Source organism: Sycon ciliatum, chromosome 4 (genome assembly GCF_964019385.1).
Source record: "Sycon ciliatum chromosome 4, ocSycCili1.1, whole genome shotgun sequence".
Classification (NCBI taxonomy): domain Eukaryota; kingdom Metazoa; phylum Porifera; class Calcarea; order Leucosolenida; family Sycettidae; genus Sycon; species Sycon ciliatum.
Window position 1 is genome coordinate 37,163,825 of NC_088646.1, and position 22,023 is coordinate 37,185,847.

General features: G+C 51.6%; 1 long non-coding RNA gene across 1 annotated transcript; it reads left to right on the plus strand.

Moving 5' to 3' along the window:
- Window positions 1–11,106: 11,106 nt before the first annotated feature.
- Window positions 11,107–21,177, plus strand: LOC135815969 (uncharacterized). The gene is made up of 2 exons (XR_010553340.1): window positions 11,107–12,486; window positions 20,823–21,177. It is a non-coding gene; the product is annotated as an uncharacterized LOC135815969 (long non-coding RNA).
- Window positions 21,178–22,023: the final 846 nt, after the last annotated feature.

Below are 22,023 nucleotides of genomic sequence, written 5' to 3' on the forward strand. Positions count from 1 at the left end.
TCCTCTAATAGGGATATATTGACCGCTTATATTTGACTCCTTTTTAGCGATTGAACACATGCTTTGGTTAGCCGTGATAAATCTAATATTGACTTCGTACTTGGTCAGTATAGAAAATAAAAGACCTCGTAAAAGACCTCGGCTTCGCCTCTGTCTTTTACTCGGCTTTTATTTCCTATATTGACCTCGTACTCAGTCAATATTAGATACATAGCATTGAGTCTAGTCGATATTTGAGTCCATTGTTCCACCTGGAAGTACGGAGGAACTACCATACAGTCATGTATTACCTTCACTACGGGCAAGCGTAGATGAAGTATTAGTTGGATCCCATGACAGATAATTATCTTGATGCTGTCAATCCTTTTTTTCTCCGCCTTGCGCTCACCCACATACTGAGGTGTGGCCGGCCCACACGTGGGATTACTCCCAAATCTACCCACACTGGTATGGCCACAGACTGGACATTTCAGGGTGTATGAGCCTTTACCAGGCAGTTTAGCCTTTACTGGCTTTAGGCGGTTCCACTCCACTACATGTACTACTCCCTGCACAGATTGCCATGGTTATTGGACGCGCTTCTTCAGACCAAGTCACCATGGTCACCCCGTTATTTCCAGGATATTCGAACCACATCGGACTGGTAGTGGTAAGCAGCAGCAAGCACCTGGCTGGGGGCGCTTCACGATGATTGACTCTTCACTTTCCTGATCATTTTAAGGAGGTTCGCGACGGTTAGCGCCATGTTGGATTTCCGAATTTTTTTCTGAAAAATAATGCCTTTCGGAGTGGAAAAATGGGACGCGATCATGCACAATCGAGTAAAAAAATAAGCAGTTTGACAGTCATGGTAGGGAGTTCAGTTCCGGTCACTGAAAAGCGAAAAGTGCAGTCACAGCTCGCCTGTACAAAGTGAATGGGCGCCTCGTGGCTGCAGTTCGAGATGCAGTTCGCGGCCCGAGTATCTTCTCCCGCGGCCTTTTCGGCATTGTCGATGCTATTTTTAGGTAGCCGAGGTCATTACCTTTCCAATGGTGCCACACATGCCATGCTTCCAAAAATAATGCCTCCGCGCTTGGCGCGGGTGCACTTCGAAGTACTAATTTCGACCAGATCCGTACTCGGCTTCGCGAGGAACACCCGATTTTCGTGTTCAGCGGCCTCGAATTAGCCTAAACCAAGAGGATTCTACAACATTGAGGCTCCCGCTTTATCGCCGTAGAAGGAAAATGATCACAGAAACCAGCCCACGGCGATTTCCTGGTGGTAGACGAAAAAATCGAGTGAACTGCGCGCACACTGGTACTAGAAGCAGTGACGGTGAAAACGTGTGACTTGTGCAAGTCGGCGCGCACGGCATGCGTGCACACCAGGGAGTCGTCAAATACCGGTATTTGACGACTCCCTGGTGCACACTGCATGCATGCACACATCCTGTGTCGCCATGTATGCACCAGATAGTGCAGTGCTGGACGGAAACCACACGGCTCCCATACATACTTGCATTTACTTCTGTGACTACTTTCTCCCCCGTTTTCCGATCTTCAATCGACTATAACTCTAGATTGCCTTGGAATTTTGGGTTCAAATTTTCACAGGTTGTTTCTCGATTCTTCCCGGTTTAGAAAAACTAGCGTTTTATGCAAAACTCGCGAATTTGATTTTTCAATTGAAGTCCCTAGTCATGGTTCGCAGCGCGTGCTCGAGTCGAGACAAGATTTGAGGAAGAAGCTCAGCCACTAGTGGACTTGCGGATTTGTTTTGACATTGGCGGTTTTTGGATAGCTCGGTTCTCCTGCCGACGTGTCGTGGAGATGAAGACGCGGGAGAGTAATCCGTCACCCACGACGCGGCCTCTCATTCTGCGTACTGGACGATGCAAGAAGCCGAGGACGGGGACGCTTCGCAAACTCAAACGATCGATCGAGTTCCTGAAAAACGGAAAGGGCGATCTCCACCACTAACGCCACTGGATTCGACTCCCGCGAAGAGGTCGTTCAGTGCCCCTTTTCACGGTCGACGAATCGTTCATCTCAGGTATCTGGCTGTGGGATTGTCTGCGTGCCAGAATCCTGGATGTGGCAAACCTCTGGCGCTCATTGATTGCGTTGAAGAGAAGAGGTACGACCTGGGCAGCGTACTTGTCCTTCCGTGTCAGCAGTGTGGGATGGAGAATTTTATAGATACATTACAGATAGCCCTGTAACTGCTCAACACCCTGGCCCCCGCGCTTCCACAAGCAACACCAAAGCTGCTTTGGGTAAGTGCGTTTTTCAATCTCATAAGATTTATTCATGATATTTGCGAGTCATTGCCACCCTATGGCTATGGAAATGTATGAGCACACTGTATGCGCGGCGGCCGCGAGTGTGTGTGTGTGTTTGCATAGACCTGCATGTTTGTGCATGTGTGCAACATACGCATGTATGAGCATGCAAATGCATATGCGCTCATGTGGACGTGCCCTCGCACACATACTATACACACGTGCATGACCGCTCCCAGGGCATGTTGGTGTGACATGTGTATGCGGGTATCTCCACTCATGCACATGAGTGTGCACATGCATGTGGGTGGGTACGCACACGTGCGTGAATGTATGTGTGTACGCGCGCGTGTGTTCTATTGCGTGTGAGAGCATGCATGTGTGTGTGTGTGTGTGTGTGCGCGCGCGTGTGTGTGTGTGTGTGTGTGTGTGTGTGTGTATGTGTGCACGGATGTGTGTGTGTCGATGGTGTGCATTTTTGTGCTGGGTGAACACTCTGATCCCTAAACCGCGATACCGGAGCTCCCAAGCTACAGCCTCAGATTGATTTATAGTTCATCGTTGGGAATGAGTTCGCTGCTCATGATGCTGTTGCGGATGTTGCGGCCCTAGCTGAAATTGTCGAAGCTCGCCCTGATGCCAGTATCCTGTAGAACTCTGTCACTTTTGCATCAGCATGTTCGGCGATGGAGTTTGCAGAACATCAGCAAAAGCGGCTGGCCACCCTTCAACCGTTGGTCCAAGCAACGTGCTTCTCTAAATCAGTTGCAGTGCGGGCAGCTGCCAGTGGGTTGATGATGAAGCACTTTGTCTTGTCCTACAAACGAAGTGGTGAGCCAGCCATTTCCAGACTGATGAAGGAGCAAGTCGGAGGTAAGAAGCGGGTGACAGTCTCAAGGAAGATTATATTAGCGGTAGCTGAACATCTAGCGAAGAACCAGCAGCAACCCAACTGTAAGGAACGCCCTGTGGCACAGTGCTTCACTTGTTTGTGCGCACCGTAAAATACCATCATTTTTGCCAGTGTTGGGACACGTTCTAGCTCGCATAGTTGAAGAACAAGAGGACTCAATGTTGTCTGATTCGTTCCAACATGTCAGCTTTCATTGTAGTTTGATATGGGGCAGTGCTAAGCGCTATCATAGCTACATATACATGTATCACAACCAAGTACCAACAGGAGAGTAATCATGGAGAAAGGTACCTATCGATAATGCGTGCACCCAGGGTTTTCCGGCAAATTTACTAGTTCAGCTATTCCATCCTTGTATTGTTCTGAACGCCGAGGGCTGTAGTGAGTTTATGCAACACCTAACAGCCAAAAATCCAATAAGTTATGACCAAAGCAGCAGCAGAGAAGTACAAGCAATAGATACGTGAATTTACCAATTTTAGGCAAATTTTGACAGTTTTTTGGATTTTTCTCCAGAATATGCACGGTGACCCCTATTTTCGCCGCGGTAAACCTGTTCCAACCCACTTATAGAACGTATTTGAAGTATCCACATATGGGGCAAACTCAAAAATAAGCTGCAAAAAATATTCAAAGTTTCATTTTTTGCGTCTTTTTGTTCTTCTCCAGGAAATGACGACCTGGATCCCATCGTCAACCAAAGTGTACATTTTTCGGTGTTGATATCATCTTAGTCAATACCTCGAACAGTCTGTAAAATTTTAGGTCATATTTTCTGTCCTAACTGATGTTATGGACGATTTCTCATCAATTTTGGGATTTTGTGTTATTTTGTGTCATCAAGGAAAATTGTGTTTTTGGCAAGACCTATTCAGGCAATTGAAAAACTGATGTTACTAAGCGAAAATATAAGGCTGTACCTATTCAAACCTGATGTCAGATTGGGCTGATGTTGAAATTAAATTTTTGGGCCTAACTGTCCCGAACCCCCTTAAAGGGGAAGTATACCCTAAAATCAAATTTTCACCAGTTGTAGTCTTCGGGGTGCTGAGTCGAATGGTCTTGGTCCGAGGAAGCTGAGACGCTCCCTTCCTACTTGAATCCCAATCGAACTCGCGCACTTCCACCGAAACTGGGTGACTGCGCCCTACTAGATGGGGATTTGTATGCAAAATGTCACTAAAAGCGCCATTTCGTTCTTATAAAAGCACGGATGACCGCGATTGGCCCATATATTGTAGTCTTTTGGACGCTGAGTCGACTGGTTTTGGTCCGAAAAGGCTGCGATGCAGCGTTCCTCCTTTATTCCCAATCGAACATGGTTGAACAAGCGGTCACGTGCTCCTGCGTACACCAGTCACCTGGTCACCGTGCCTGCAGGGTACAACTTACTAGCCTGTTTGACCTTTTTTGGGTGCAGTCCTGTCACTCGAGTTGAACTCGAGTTGAACCTTGGTGTGAAAGTTGTCGCCTGCTGGCGCGGTGACCAGGTGATTTGGGCACCCAGGAGCACGTGACCGCTTGTTCAACCATGTTCGATTGGGAATAAAGGAGGAACGCTGCATCGCAGCCTTTTCGGACCAAAACCAGTCGACTCAGCGTCCAAAAGACTACAACATATGGGCCAATCGCGGTCATCCGTGCTTTTATAAGAACGAAATGGCGCTTTTAGTGACATTTTGCATACAAATCCCCATCTAGTAGGGCGCAGTCACCCAGTTTCGGTGGAAGTGCGCGAGTTCGATTGGGATTCAAGTAGGAAGGGAGCGTCGCAGCTTCCTCGGACCAAGACCATTCGACTCAGCACCCAGAAGACTACAACTGGTGAAAATTTGATTTTAGGGTATACTTCCCCTTTAATGATGTTTGTCGTCGCACTAGCTTCACTCTTGGAGCACTCACTTACCACTATTCCCACCTTCCTCATAAATCCTTTTCTATCATTACTATCGTTTGCTTACGCCGGATCCGGACCGAGCTAGTCTAGCCAGATGGCACCACATTATGGCATGTTGAACTGTCACATTACATTCGAGGTGGATTCTAACAGATGTCACGAGAACCGCGTCGCGTGACTACATGTAGGTAACAGTCCGCGCCAGCCTCCGCGTCGGTCCGCGATGGCGCGATCCGCCATGGGAGTGACCAGGGAGTTGTAAAAACAGGTTTGAAAACAGGTTTTTACAACTAAACAGGTTTTTACAACCAAACCGGTTTTTGCAACTAAACATGTTGGTAAGAGGCCCAGCCCCTGACACAGATAACATTCGAATTCGCTGTGGGAATGCAGCCCTTGCAGTTGTGGAACAAGCGCGGTACCTGGGCGTAATGGTAGATGGGCAGCTCTCCTGGGAGCCGCACGTCAATCACACAATCCAGCAGGTGCGGAAGTCAGTAGGTGCGCTGTGGCGGAGCCGCCGAAGCCTCACCCTGGCGTCAAAGATCCGGTTTTACAGGTCGATGATCCAGGGTAGGTTGTCGTACGCTTCCAACGCCTTTTATCCGTCACTTCAAATTGGCAACATGGAGCCCCTCACACGTCTAACGAAGTGCGCTATCCGCGGCTTCTTCGGTCTGCCACCGTGGTCGCGCACGAGCCCGATCTTTGAACAGCTCCGCCTCACCACCCTGGACTGGAGGACATGTTTAACATTAAGCTCCTCATCTTTGTCCGTCGTTGTCTGTTCTCCCGAGCTAGCTCCCTCTTCACCAGCTTCTTCATGAGAGTTCCGTCGTTGTCTGTTCTCCCGAGCTAGCTCCCTCTTTACCAGCTTCTTCATGAGAGTTACTGGTGACCGCACTCGGGGAGCAGCACATCACCTCGTTCGAGTACCATTTTGTCCCGGTCCTGCGGGTCGAGCGACCATGCAGTTCATCGGCGCAGTCCTGTGGAACCAGCTCCCGCCTGATCTCCGTTCCGAGCCCAGCCACCTTCAGTTCTGTGCCCTGCTAAAAGCGCATCATGGCTCCGTTTAAATGCTTTTCGGCTAGTGTGTTTCTGTGGTATAGCGGACTGAAGAATAGTAAACGTGTTTTGCAATATATGTATGAAGCTATTTTGTATATAGTATGTTCCCATTCCGTTTTTGCTTTGGTGTAGCCCTGAGGTTGATTGCTTATTTATTTCTACCCTTCCTCTCTCCATACTTCTGTCCCCCCCCCCCCCTCTCTCTCATTCCTTCTGTCGTCCACATGTATCAAAGGAGGCGAAATCGCCTGTTTGTGGTGCGATGTTAAATAAACTTCTACAACAACAACAACAACATGTTTTTACAACTCCCTGGGAGTGACGCGCACGCATGGCAGCTGTAGCTCGTGATCGCATCTGCTGAGCATATTCCGGATATTGTTTGTTTGTTTGGCTTTCTTCAGAGTGGAGTTCCAAAACAGGCCTAAACCTAATGACAATGGTCCCACTGATAATAAGAGAAGAGAAAAAAATATAAAAATAAGCGGACAAACAGAACAAAGAAGAAGATAAGTTAGATAACTAATATGAGCACGGCAGCAGGGGAAAAAATGTCACAAGCACGGCAACCGGGAAGAAAGGAGAGAGAGAGAGAGAGAAAAAAAAGCTTCACTACCTTCACTCTTGGAGCACTCACTTACCGCTATCCCCACCTTCCTCATAAATCCTTTTCTACCATTGCTATCCGCATGTTTTGCCTCTGCTCGACTACGCAGCTAGTCTAGCCAGATGGCACCACATTATGCCATTTATGCCAAAGTGTCACATTACATTCAAGGTGGATGTCACGAGAACCTTGTCGCGTGACCCCACAAGCGTCACACGCGTGACTACAGACATGGCAGTAGGAAACAGTCCGTCAGACTCCGCGTCTATGCCACCGCGACTGGGAGGAGTAACCAGGGAGTTGTAAAAACAGGTTTTTACAGCTCCCTGGGAGTGATGCATGGCTCGACTAGCACGTGATCGCATCTGCTGTGCATGCACATTCGGATATTCCGGTGCTACAGTAGGCGGATAGCTCGGTTCACAGAGGCGTTTCCGATCCTGTAGCTACATGAACATGACATGTACGAGCGGGCTCTGACGAGAAATCACACTCCATGATCCACTTTCCAGTCCCGGGCGGGGCTGCACGGCCATAGCGCTTACCAACACTGGGCTGTGCGCTGAGCGCGACTTTGCTTTTTATACTAGCATTTTAGCAATGCTACATCAGAAAGTTTGTTTATCACTCAACAGTTACTACAACTGAAGTAGCGCTGAATCTACGGTACTTGAAGGAGAGAGAGAGAGAGAGAGAGAGAGAGAGAGACCGACTGCACGTAATTCTGTAGTCAGTTTCAATACTAGCATCATACCGGTGGTGCACTTTCCGACTCGAAACTACCGGTACACCTCGCCTCAGCCCGGATTGTAGCCGATTATTCCCAACTCTAGCAAAATGGCCTCGGCTGGGCCAGCTCAGATCCCTATCCGAATGTATCATGTCACGAATGAGCTTAGTACGAACAGTAAAGGGGAAACCACCCCCCCACCCACCTGGCCTAAACTGCACCTGTGCTTTCCGAATGACAAGACCTTTGATGGCGCCCTGGCAGGACTTCCCGTGGCGTGCATGACCACAACGCTTTGGAAGAATGAGGTGACCTTGCCTACACAGTCGACCTACCCTCGCACAACGCCTAATGGGACTGAACACCACCGTGTCAACGTTCCGTTTAATCTGGAGTCCTATAATTTGTTCCTGATCAGCACGTTTGGCCTTCAGCGACACGTACTTTGCTTACCCAAAGCTCAGGATTGCCAGTATATCCATGAGCGGGTTCTGTTAGTGCTGCTTCAAAACAACAGCAAATACAAGGAACTAACCGCCGAGAACAAATACAAAAGCAGCGACAAAGAAAGCCTCTTTCCTGTCGTCGGTGGCACTGGAAAAACCGATCCTAAAACCAAGTGCTACAGAGCTAACGTATACCCTGAAGAGAAATACTTTGTAAACGTCCACTTTGTGACGCCAGTTCCCCTGCCTGTCACAGCCGCGAAATGGGACACAGTGAAGAAATCTGCTAAAGGTGGTGATGCAGCATTCGGCAACCTGATTGACCAGGGCGGCAGAACACTTCGACAGTGTCTAGTGGATTGGATAATGACAGCGGCCTCAGACGAAGATCTGGAGGATGCTAACCGTGAAGCCGTAATGGACGGTTTTGCGGCTGATGTAAGCCTGGAGGGAAGTACTGGAGATAAGTGGACGAAGTGGAAAGAGTACATCGAAAAACGCCTAAATGGTGACGACATGTCGTCAGTGTTCCATGCCCAAGTACAAGTAGAGGGTCTCACCGCTGCCATGGGTACCTTGGCGGTCAACTAAGACGCATGACGAACTCTGTGACGAGACACTGGTGGACGAAGCGGCGCGGGCATGCGTTGTGTTTGCGTGTGGACGATTCCCAGGCATGGTCCAATCTGCATTCCCTGGTCAGCGGCCCTGGTGGAGGCTGTTGTTGCTGTCTTTTCATTGCTCTGTTGTTTGTGTTGCTTCTGCTGTCTTCTTTGTCACCTAGCATCTACTACATGATTGTACTCTAGCATCAAGACTATGCATGACGTCATGTTTAAGCACTGGCCAGCCTTACCTTCTTGGAGTTTTGAGGGAGTTGGAGCTGCACCAGACTTACATTTGTTGATTCGTGCCTCCACTGGTCTTCTCAGCCTCACTGGGTACAGTAGGTACCTGTACTTGTGCAACTGTGTAGCCGTATGCCCGGCTAACTGTTACTTGCATCCACTGTGCCTCGCCGCAGCTTGTTTACAAATTCTTCACATTTCGCGCATTCCATTTCCTCCACATGTACCCATACCTGCCAACCCAGCCAAAGCAAATCCCTTGCTGGCCTTAGTCACACGCCCAGTTTCCCTTAATTTTCTGAGATTTTTCTCCCATTTCCCTTATTTTGCTGGTTTTCACCCTACAATGAAAACTTCACAACCACTAGCGAAAAATGCTGTCACACCACAAAACAACCTTTTCAGTGCCAATATCGGTAGTTTTTCGATCAAAGTCAAAGATCCCCGGTAGATAATGCTCGAAAAGATGGCAGATTCTGCTCGAAAAGCAGTGAAATTGGCAGAACCATACAAACCTTATGGCGGGCAATTCCTCGAATTCTGCTCCATTTCTTTATCCACATACCAAACATGCATGAAACTTACCAGAAAAAGTACCGAATTCTGCCAATTTTTCTGCCGGCATTATCCGCATATGCCTATTAATGGGGCTTCAGCTGACGCAGGACGTCTGTACGCGACAGCAGGCTTGCCTTCAGGTGCGTTACCCGTACATCAAAAAAGCTTCACTAACTTCACTCTTGGAGCACTCACTTACCGCTATCCCCACCTTCCTCATAAATCCTTTTCTACCATTGCTATCCGCATGTTTTGCCTCTGCTCTACTACGCAGCTAGTCTAGCCAGATGGCACCACATTATGCCATTTATGCCAAAGTGTCACATTACATTCAAGGTGGATGTCACGAGAACCTTGTCGCGTGACCCCACAACCGGCACACGCGTGACTACAGACATGGCAGTAGGGAACAGTCCGTCAGACTCCGCGTCTATGCCACCGCGACTGGGAGGAGTAACCAGGGAGTGATGCATGACTTGACTAGCGCGTCATCGCATCCGCTGTGCACATTCCGGATATTCCGGTGCTACAGTAGGCGGATAGCTCGGTTCACAGAGGCGTTACCGATCCTGTAGCTACATGAACATGACATGTACGAGCGGGCTCTGACGAGAAATCACACTCCATGATCCACTTTCCAGTACCGAGCGGGGCTGCACGGCCATTGCGCTTACCAACACTGGGCTGTGCGCTGAGCGCGACTTTGCTTTTGTACTAGCATTTTAGCAATGCTACATCAGCGACGCATTACACGAGGGATTTGTCAGCTGCATTCCTCCAACGTGCCGTGGACGCAGCAGGACGATGGTTGAAGGATTGGCATCTCCTCGTCAACACCACGAAAACCGTCGTCCTTTCCTTCCAACCCCAACACACCATCCACATCACGCTCCACTCGACTCGGCTGCAGCAGGTCCACCAACATAGGCACCTTGGTGTTACACTCCAAGACGATTTGCGATGGACCCAACACATCATAGAAACCACCAACAAAGCCAAAAAACTACTACACCAACTCCACAAGACACGTGGCACAATGAACGCTTCCAGCCTATTGTTAATATACACAACCTACATCCGACCCGTTCTCGAATATGGCAGCCTTGCCCTCTCCAACACCACACAGCAACAGCGGGACACACTGGAGAGAATTCAACGCCGTGCTATACGCATCTGCCTTCGGATTCCCCTCTTTGCACCAGTTCACCACAGCTCCCTCCTCCATCACGCAAAGCTCCCCACCCTTAGCTCACGACTCCTTGTTAAACAAGCCCTACTAGCATGGGACATCCACCACCAAACCTCCCCACCACACCTGCAACAACCACATCTTGCACCACAACGTCAACACCAACCATACACCCTTCGACAGACAAGGACCTACTCCATCGGACACGCACACACGAACAGGCACCGAGATTCCCCCATCAACAGTGCCCTCACCCTCTACAACTCACTCCCTATCGACATCACAACCCAACCTCGTAGAAATTCTTTCCGAAACAATGCATCCAGTCTTCTTTTGAGCAGTACCTGCTCCTGCTCCGCGCATCCCCCTGGTTTCTGATATCTCGAACGTGTACTTAACTATCTCGTTCACCCCTGCTAACGTTATTGCCCCCGCTTGTTTTTCAAGATCCATTGCTTCTTGCCTCCCGGTTAATTTCCATCTAGCTGTTTCTGGCTAGTACCAGTTCTATCGCACTTATTAATCATCCTTATTGGCGTCACGCCATCGTGGAATAAAAGAATAATAAAAGAATAATCAGAAAGTTAGTTTATCACTCAACAGTTACTACAACTGAAGTAGCGCTGAATCCACGGTACTTGAAGGAGAGAGAGAGAGAGAGAGAGAGAGAGAGAGAGAGAGAGAGAGAGAGAGAGAGAGAGAGAGAGAGAGAGAGAGACCGGCTGCACGTAATTCTGTAGTCAGTTTCAATACTAGCATCATACCGGTGGTGCACTTTCCGACTCGAAACTACCGGTACACCTCGCCTCAGCCCGGATTGTAGCCGATTATTCACAACTCTAGCAAAATGGCCTCGGCTGGGCCAGCTCAGGGCCCTATCCGAATGTATCATGTCACGAATCAGCGTTATTGGGACAAACAGTGTTTTGTGGACAGTGATGACAGTGAAGGGGAAAACGATGTCTATGGTAAACCAACCTGGACTGAACTGCGCCTGTGCTTTCCGAATGACGAGACCTATGATGGCCCCCTGGCAAAACTTCCCGTGGTGTGCATGACCACAACGCTTTGGAAGGATGGCGATGAGCCTGAGGATAAGGGGACCTTGCCTAAACAGTCGACCTACCCTCGCACAACGCCTAATGGGACTGAACACCACCGTGTCAACGTTCCGTTTGACCTAGACTCCCATCATTTGTTCCTGCTCCACACCGTTGGCCTTCAGCGACAAGTACTTTGCTTACCCAAAGTTCAGAATTGCCGGTATATCCATGAGCGGGTTCTGTTAGTGCTGCTTCAAAACAACAGCAAATACGAGGAACTAACCACCGAGAACGACTATAAAAGCAGCGACAATGAAAGCCTCTTTCCTGTCGTCGATGGCACTGGACCACCTGGTACCAATACCAAGTGCTACAGAGCTAACATATACACTAACCCTGGAGAGAAATACTTTGTTAATTAACGTCCACTTTGTGACGCCAGTTCCCCTGACTGTGACAGCCGCGGAATGGGACACAGTGCAGAAAATTGCGCCCGGTGGTGCTGGAGCACACGGCAACCTGATTGGCCAGGGCGGCATCACACTTCAACAGTGTCTAGTGAATTGGATAATGGAAGCGGCCTCAGACGATGCTAACCATGAAGCCGTAATGGACGGTTTTCCGGCTGCTGTAAGCCTCGAGGGAATACCTGGAGATACTAGTAAGTGGAAGAAGTGGAACAAGGACTTCTTCGAACAACGCCTAAAAGAGGCTGACATGTCGTCAGTGTTCCATGACGAAAACGATCTCACCGCTGCCATGGCTAACGAGTAACGTGGTGGTTTAGCGAAGACGAAGGACGCACTCTGTGATGTGTCACAGCCACAGGTGGACGAGGCAGGCATGCGTTGTGTTTGCATGCGGACAATTCCCAGGCATGGTCCAATCTGCATTCCCTGGTCAGCGGCCCTGGTGGAGGCTGTCGGAGTCGTGGTGACGCCTGGTACCGTTCAGGTTTCAACAGGTCACATTACAGGACTGCACTTTGCGTGCATTCATCGAGCACTACACCTGTAGCCATGCATGACTGCCTCAAGCTCCATACATGTGCATGACTCATACCATAATACGATAAGGTCAAGTGTCTGACCGCCAACACGTACTCATTAGACTACGTCACGCATTCACCATTGACAGTGTTGCTTGTACTCCCTATACACCATGATACACATCGACGCTTGCTTATACATGTAGCTGTGTATTCTTTGTTCTACAGTCAGTTCTAGCTAGGTTCTTGATAGGTTTTGCTAGGGCATTGTTAGAGTGCATCCAAGATAATCCAAGATGGAGTTGGTGTTTTGAGAGTGAGAACTCGAACCAGTAAAGTTTGTCTCCATTGTTGAACGTGGGTTCGGAAAGTATCCGCAGTCGGTATTACAGTTACGGTACTGATGCAACCTGGTTCCGGGGAATACGGAACATAGTGGTCCTTCGAGCCGGATCACGTCCACGATGGAGAAGCTCAGGCGGAGTCAGCGCACGACGAAAGGCGTCGCAGCGCCAAAACTCGGGTACACAGACACCCAGTCCTACGCTGGTGCTAGTGGTGGAGATGACAGGATGACCGAAAGTAGGAGCCAAGCCGTCACCGCGAATTCAGCTGACAGGCTCAGCGCCAGGATAGCCGTGTTACAAGCGGAACAGGCTGTGGCGGAAAAGCGGCTGGAAATCGCCCGGTTGACGGAGCAGGCGATGTCGGAAGCCGAAGGGACGTTGAGGGAAAGGTCCGTTGAGACCTCCAGCTCTCCTGCGATGCGAGAAGAAGTCTTCCAGGAAGCGGGTGAGTTGCATGAGGCGGTTGCAGCCCAAGATACGTCGCTTATCGACTTTGACGATGATGTAGTTGCACCTAGTTCAGTTGCTGTTCCAACACCAACAGAGTCACACATGGTAGTCGGTGTAGAATCTCAGCCATCAGAAGGAGAGGCTTCCCATAGATCTACGCACGTAACGTCAGAATCAGCAGTAGGTCTACACCATGCAGAGGCCTGTCAGGCTAGCACACCACCACCGGTAGACGTAGTGATAGACGCACATGTAGAGAGGGACTCAGATGTCCAGCATGTCCGTGCATTCACTCCGGCACACAGCTACCACTACCAGGCACCGCCATGCGTAGTCCAAGATCCGATTCATGAACACCTGAATGAACCTCCGTTTCATCAACCAGAACGGCAGGCACAGGCACAGACACAGGTACTTCAAAGAACTATTGAACACACCACTGCTGTTGTAGCCGATGCCACTTACGCTGACTATCTAAGCGAGTCCATTCAGCGGGGAATAGGGCCCCCCCCCCCCCCCCCCCCCAGCCCTGGGATAGGACATTCGTAGAGCGTCAGCAACTGCCGAGATCCAGTACTGGCAGTAGTCTACGCAGTGTAGAACGTGAGTTCCGGGCCAAGGAAGTTGCGTATCAGCAGCAACTACTACAGCTTCAGACGATGATCGATGAATCCGCGATCGTCGAGAAGCGGCGCCAGCGAGACGCTTACGCACTGCAGACGAACCTAGAGGAAGCTGAGGCGAGTAGGGCAATGGTCGAGCTAGCGTGCGACAAGCAAGCCAGGGATCTTGCGGCAGAACGAGAACGCAACGATGAGCTGGCCCGATCGATGACAGAGCTGAGGCAGCGGCTATTCGCAGCGGAGTATGCCCTACGAGAAAGCCGTGCCAGACAACGACGAGCGCCGAAGTCTGGTAGTGTCACTGAGCCTGTTAGAGAAGTACAAGGCTTACCGGTAGTGCAACCACAGCCTGCACAGGTCCACGAGGAGAGACGTGAGCGCTGCGAGTCGACCGCAAGCACAAGGCATAGCGGTATCCCGAGCACTACGTCACCCAGTCACCCACACGCATCCATGCCAGTACCCGCACCACGAAAGCACCGTCGCGACACGAGTGCACGTGCACGCGGCTACATGACAGTCTCAGACTCCGACTCAGAGTCAGGGCCACCTGGATACTCTAGTGCCAGAGCTACGGAGACGTGTACCGGTGGTAAGGGCGCAGCAAGTAATGCGAGTGAGGTCGAAGACGCGTACATGAGTGGTTGTACCTCTACTACCGGTACTATTACTGGCAGCACAGTTAACAGCAATCCTGTGCGTCAGATGGCAGACCTGGCCAGTGAGTTTGTAGGTGCAATCACCCAGGCCCTACGTCAAGGGCAGACCTCCCAGGTCGAGAATAGTAACGCTGGCATCAGACAGCTGGCTGCACGCCAGTCATCCACCAGCAGCAAGCTGCCAATCTTCTCTGGCAAGCCGGAGGAATGGCCCGCGTTCCTCGCGCTGTACCGAAGCAGCACGGAGCAATGCGCATACTCAAACGCAGAGAACGTCCAGCGCCTGCAGACCTGCCTGAAGGGACCAGCCCAGGAGGCAGTACAGCTGCTCCTGGCCGTGCCAGACAATGTAGACGAGGCCATCCGGACACTGGAGCGTCGTTTCGGCCGGCCGGAATTGGTAGTGAAACAGCTAATCGAGCAGGCCAAGGCGCTGAAGCCAGCCAGAGCAGAGGACACGGACGCCCTGCACTCCTTGGCCACATCTGTGAGGAACATCGTCCTCACTATGAAGCTGCTAAAGAGCCATGGCCACAGGAACAACCCTGCGCTCCGTGATGAGCTGGTGGCCAAGCTGTCGCTCCCCCATCGAATGCAGTGGGGCGAGTATGTGAAGGCCAAGGGCCTTAGTACGGATGAACTAGACCTTGGTGTCTTGTCTGAGTGGTTGGCCGAACGAGCGGAAGCCGCCTCTCTGGTGACACCAACCTCCACCAAGACGGCCGCCGTTCAGCCAACCCCACCGCCTAGAAGGTCAACGACCCTGGCCGCAGTAACAGCGGGCACTACCCGCGACGCCACCTCTGACTCCCCAAGGAAGAAGAAGAGCTGCAGGAAGTGCATGGAAGAGCACGCAATGGCGCAGTGCAAGGAGTTCCAACAGCTACCCGTCCAGAAGCGATCAGAGCTGGTGCGCCTCTTGGGCCTGTGTGTGAACTGTCTACAGGACGGCCACTTCGCCAGAAATTGCACCTCGAGCCACTGCAGGAAGTGCAAAGGCAAGCACAACACGCTGCTCCACAGGGACGACTCTGACAGGCCTAGCAGCGGTAACCAACAAAACGCCGCTCGCACCAACACCGCGAATATGGCTTCTGCAGCGAGCGCCCTGCATGCCGAAACCCCAGCAAACCTACCAGCTCTGATGACGACTGTGGGGACAGTGAGATGTGGAGACGTCGAGCTACAAGCAACGATCATGCTGGATTCTGGGTCCACCTGCAGCTTCATCACCACCGACATGGCTGAGAAGCTGAATGTCCCACCCGGTGAGACCACGTCCGTGCGCACGACTGTTCTCGGTGGCAGCTGTCTGCAGCACGAGTCCAGGATCGCTCCCATAGAGATCTGTCACAAAGACTCAACTGCAACAACCCCAGTGCAGGCGGTCGTTCTCCCTCAGATAACCGCCGACATGCAACGTGTGGACTGGGATGCGCAGAAGGCAAGCTGGCCACACCTGCGCGGGATGAATCCGGATACCCCAGCTAACCCAACTGTGGACATCCTACTGGGCCTTGACGTTCCACAGTTGCACGCCTCGCTAGCCGAACGCCGTGGGCCTGGCCATGGTCCAATCGCAAGAAAGACACCACTCGGATGGATTTGTTTCGGTCTCCTGGAGGGGAGCGGAACATCGGCGGAACCAACCGTCCACCACGCCACACATGCCGCGACCGCAGAGCCCACCGAGCCAACCCTGGAGCTGAATGCCATGGTGCGTAGCATGTTCAATTTAGACACCATCCGCTCTACAGCCACGGGAGAGACCATGTCTCGAGCTGAGCGTGAAGCCGAGAAGGTGACTGACGACACCATGAGCCTCAACAACAACCGTGTCACCATTGGCATCCCGTGGGTCGCTGAAGACAGAAAGCCTCACGTGACCTCGAACAGACCGATGGCCCAACAATGACTGGCGAGTCTCCAACGGTCCCTGTACAAACGACCTGAGCTCGCAGCAGCGTACGCCGGTGTCATCCAACAGTACCTGACGAAGGGGTATATCCGCGAGGTGCCCGAGACGGAAGTGCACAACGATGCGGATGACCAGTGGTTCCTGCCCCACTTTCCCGTGATCAAGGAGGACCGCACCACCACCAAGGTGCGGATAGTGTTTGACGCGGCGGCCAAGAAGAACGACGTCTCGATCAACGAGGAGATGCACGCCGGCCCAGCACTACAGAACAACATCGTGAAGTTGCCTACTCAAGTTCTGTAAGGAACCTGTGGCTCTGATGGCAGACATCAGCGAGATGTTCCTGCAAGTGGAGCTGGCTGAGAGAGACCGCAGGTATCACCGATTCCTGTGGGAGGTCGACGGAAGAGCCAAGGTGTTCGAATTCCAGCGAGTGTGCTTCGGGTGTAAGGCGTCGCCATACCTCGCCGGAAAGGCCGTCCAGGCTGTCGCGGCCACCTATGCCGCCGAAGGGTCACCCACACACACCATCATCATGGACAACCTCTATGTGGACGACCTACTCGCGTCTGCGCCAACGCCAGAGGCGGCGGTGGGCCTACGTACTGACGTCCAGGAGACACTGGCCAAGGGAGGCTTCCATCTACGGAAGTGGATGTCGAACAGTGCAGAGGTCATGAAGTCTGTGCCAGAAGCCGACCGGGCGCCGAACACGCTGATCTCGGTAGCTGACCACCAACACCCCACGCTACCCTGCGTGAAGACGCTAGGAGTCGCCTGGGATGCTGAGAGCGACCATTTCACGTTCAAGTACCAGGTGCCCGTCATCACGCAGTACACCAAGCGCACTGTCCTGAGCAAGATGGCCTCTCTGTTTGACCCACGAGGGCAAGTGTCACCCTACACCATCCGAGCAAAGGTCATGTTCCAGGACGCCTGCCTCCGCGGGCTGGAATGGGATGAGGAGTTCGCAGAGCCTGAGGCTAAGGGTTGGAGGAAGTTCTTCGAGGAACTGCCCAAGCTAGAAGCCGTGAGAGCCACCAGGTCATTCAAGGACCCAGACCGGGATCCGGCCGATGCAGAGCTCAGCCTCCATGTGTTCGTTGACGCATCCGACGCAGCAGTCGCAACAGCAGTCTACGTACGGGCGAGTTATCCAGACGGCATGGCTCGGTCCGCGCTGGCCATGGCCAAGGCTAAACCAGCCCCGCTACACCGACAGTCGATCCCCATGCTTGAGCTACGAGCAGCTGTACTCGGCGCCGAGGTAGCCGAACAAGTCGCCCAAGCCCTCGGCATCAGCTCGTCCGACATCACGTACTGGAGTGATAGCCTCAATGTCCTGTACTGGCTTCGCTCACACAGCCGCCGTTTCAAAGTCGAGGTGGGCAACAGGGTCAGCAAGATCCAAGCACTGTCGGACCCCCGTCAGTGGAGGCACGTTCCGACATCAATCAACCCTGCGGACAAGGGCACCCGGGGCCTATCTGCAGCCCAGCTCGCATCCGATGACGACTGGTGGCATGGCCCGAAGTTCCTACTCGGACCCGAGAGTGCATTCTCGGCGCGGCCGATCGAGGTTCCCAGTAGTCTGCCGGCAGAGCTGAAGAAGCGATCTGCTATGTCGTTCAGCACGGTTCCAGGGAAGTACCAGGTTGACCCCTCCAACTTCTCGTCTTGGACGCGGCTCATCCGTGTCACCGCTTGGTGTCAGCGCTTTGTACGTAACGTCCGTATACCGAGGGAGGCTGGCGCCAACAGACCAACACCCGCTCCACGACGCAAGTTTGGATCTGCCAAGTCAGTGAACGGTATGACAGTACCCGCTCTCTCCCCTGCAGAGGTCCAGGCGGCCGACGTGTTCTGGGTACGGAAGGCCCAGGAGGAGGTGTATGGCAAGGTCATCAAGCGACTGGAGTCCGGCAAGGAACCCGATCCCAACGAGCCATTGCTGAAGCTGCGACCCCAGCTGGAGGAGGTACTGTAAATATACAAAATTTCGGCGCTGCAAAATTTCGGCACTTCACGATTTTTGACATTTCGGCGGCGATTTATTTTCGGCGTGGGGTAGAGGGCATGGTATAGTGCGACAGATGCTGTGAAAATTTCATCGGCGTTTTAATTTAGGCGTTTGGGGTCGGTGCCGAACATAGCCGAAATTAAATAGCTGCCGAAAATTTGTATATTTACAGTACATGGCACAACCGTACTGACGGTCGGTGGGAGACTCACCACTGCACACCATCTGCCGCTGACGACAAGACACCCCATCATCCTGCCACCGAAACATCGGGTCACAGCCCTGATCGTGGATGACGAAGACGAGAGATGTCAGCACTCCATGGGTCCCAACCACCTGCTGGCCAACCTCAGCAACCGGTACTGGCTGATAAACGGGAAGTCCGTTGTGCGACAGCATCGCCACAGGTGCGTCAAGTGCCGACGAGGCTACGCGAAGGCTTTGACTCCAATCATGGGAGGGTTGCCGGATTACCGGACCTCGTCACCACTTATCGCCTTCAGCAAGGTGACCATCGACTTTGCCGGTCCATTTCTGACGCGCCAGGGACGAGGCAAGGTGCAGCAGAAGCGGTATATCTGCGTATTCTCGTGCCTGCTGACCAGAGCGGTACATCTGGAGCCCGTCAACTCGCTCGACACAGATGGGTTCTTGATGGCGATGACCCGATTCTGCAAGAGGCGTGGAACCCCGGAGTTCATAGTGACAGACAACGGGTCGAACTTCACCGCCGCAGAGCGACAGCTGCGCGAAGCCACCTGCACGATAGATCAAGACCGCCTAACCACCCACTCCGAGCTGCGAGATGTACAGTGGCATTTCAACCCACCGAGAACGCCCCACTTCGGTGGTGTAGTAGAAACGATGGTCAAGGCAGTCAAACGCGCACTCTGGCATGTGCTGCACCAGGCTGGCCTCACGGATGAGGAGTTCTCAACAGCGCTGGTACATGCCGAGGCAATGCTGAATTCCCGTCCCCTTACCACCGTATCATCTGACAGCGACGATCCAGAAGCGTTGACGCCAAACCACTTCCTGATGGGACGCGCGGCTGCAGTCACACACCTCGAGGCGGAGACAGAGGATCTGGAGAAGGTCCACCCCAGACGGCGCTGGCTGTTTCTACAAGTGCTGACAAGGCAAGTTTGGAAGAGGTGGCTGCGCGAGATGGTCCCGGCGCTAAACGTCCGGTCCAAGTGGTACAGGAAGGCAAAAGACGTCGAGGAGGGTGAGGTCTTCCTTGTCATGGATGAGAGTACTCCGCGCGCGACATGGCCTCTGGGACGCGTCACAGCCACATACCCAGGGCAAGATGGTGTCGTCCGTGCAGTCAACGTGAAGATCAAAGGCAAGGAGTATCGACGATCAGTTCATCGCCTCATCCCACTGGAGGTAACAGAGGGTGAGGTGGAGCTCGACTCCGAGAACTGCCCAGCCACAGCCAACGTCAATGTGGACAATGTCACCAGCTGAGCGAATAGTGGATGGTGGTACGGCAGTGGCGATGAGGTAGTAAGGCTGTGACTGTAGTGTTAGCAAGCAATCCACAATCAGAGTGAACAATACATCCAACCGGCTAGATAAGACGTATCCTCGTTCCCGGATATGTCTAGTGACATTACGGCATGCATTTGACACAATGATGTTAGGTGTGACATCCAATAGCAGTTCCCCAGGAGTTAGAACATCACTCGGAATATTAGTTTGTCTCACTCGCATACATTGGTTAGGCTATGATTCGTTCGCGAGGGAGGTATGTCGGAGTCGTGGTGACGCCTGGTACCGTTCAGGTTTCAAAAGTCACATTACAGGACTGCACTTTGCGTGCATTCATCGAGCACTACACCTGTAGCCATGCATGACTGCCTCAAGCTCCATACATGTGCATGACTCATACCATAATACGATAAGGTCAAGTGTCTGACCGCCAACACGTACTCATTAGACTACGTCACGCATTCACCATTGACAGTGTTGCTTGTACTCCCTATACACATCGACGCTTGCTTATACATGTAGCTGTGTATTCTTTGTTCTACAGTCAGTTCTAGCTAGGTTCTTGATAGGTTTTGCTAGGGCATTGTTAGAGTGCATCCAAGATAATCCAAGATGGAGTTGGTGTTTTGAGAGTGAGAACTCGAACCAGTAAAGTTTGTCTCCATTGTTGAACGTGGGTTCGGAAAGTATCCGCAGTCGGTATTACAGTTACGGTACTGATGCAACCTGGTTCCGGGGAATACGGAACAGAGGCTTTTGTTACTTTTCATTGCACTGTTGTTTGTGTTGCTTCTGCTGTCTTCTTTGTCACCTAGTATCTACTACATGATTGTATTCTAGCATCAAGACTATGCATGACGTCATGTTTAAGCACTGGCCAGCCTTACCTTCTTGGAGTTTTGAGGGAGTTGGAGCTGCACCAGACTTACATTTGTTGATTCGTGCCTCCACTGGTCTTCTCAGCCTCACTGGGTACAGTAGGTACCTGTACTTGTGCAACTGTGTAGCCGTATGCCCGGCTAACTGTTACTTGCATCCACTGTGCCTCGCCGCGGCTTGTTTATAAATTTTTCACATTTCTCGTATTCCATTTCCTCCACATGTACCCATACCTGCCAACCCAGCCAAAGCAAATCTATTGCTGGCCTTAGTCACACACCCAGTTTCCCTTAATTTTCTCCCATTTCCCTTATTTTGCTGGTTTTCACCCTACAATGAAAACTTCACAACCCCTAGCGAAAAATGCTGTCACACCACAAAACAACCTTTTCAGTGCCAATATCGGTAGTTTTTTTAACGGTAGTTTTTCGATCAAAGTCAAAGATCCCCGGTAGATAATGCTCGAAAAGATGGCAGATTCTGCTCGAAAAGCAGTGAAATTGGCAGAACCATACAAACCTTATGGCGGGCAATTCCTCGAATTCTGCTCTATTTCTTTATCCACATACCAAACATGCATGAAACTTACCAGAAAAAGTACCGAATTCTGCCAATTTTTCTGCCGCCATTATCCGCCAAGACCTACCAGTAGTAACCCTAGTTTTCCAGTACTACAGCATACTGGGAAAACCGGTATGATTGGCAAGTATGTACAGTACCTCCGGCTCGTATCACCACACTTCATTATTACTATTACAGTCGTCCCTCTCTAATCCGGCACTTGTTTATCCGGAACCCTTGCCAACCGGCGCACTTTCTGATGAAACCGATTTTTTTCGTTCAATTCCTACATCTTAATCCGGCACTTGAATTCCGCCTCCGGCAGTGACTTTTTGAAACGAATCGCTCAAACTGCACGTAGTTTGATTTCATAATCCGGCAGTCCTAGGGTTCCCAGTAAAAAGGCAACGCCTGTTGGGAGTTCCCTAGTAAAATAATATATTCTACTACTACTACTAGTCGTAAATCGACTGTGCGTGTGTGTGCAAGAGTACGTATACATGTGAACATGTT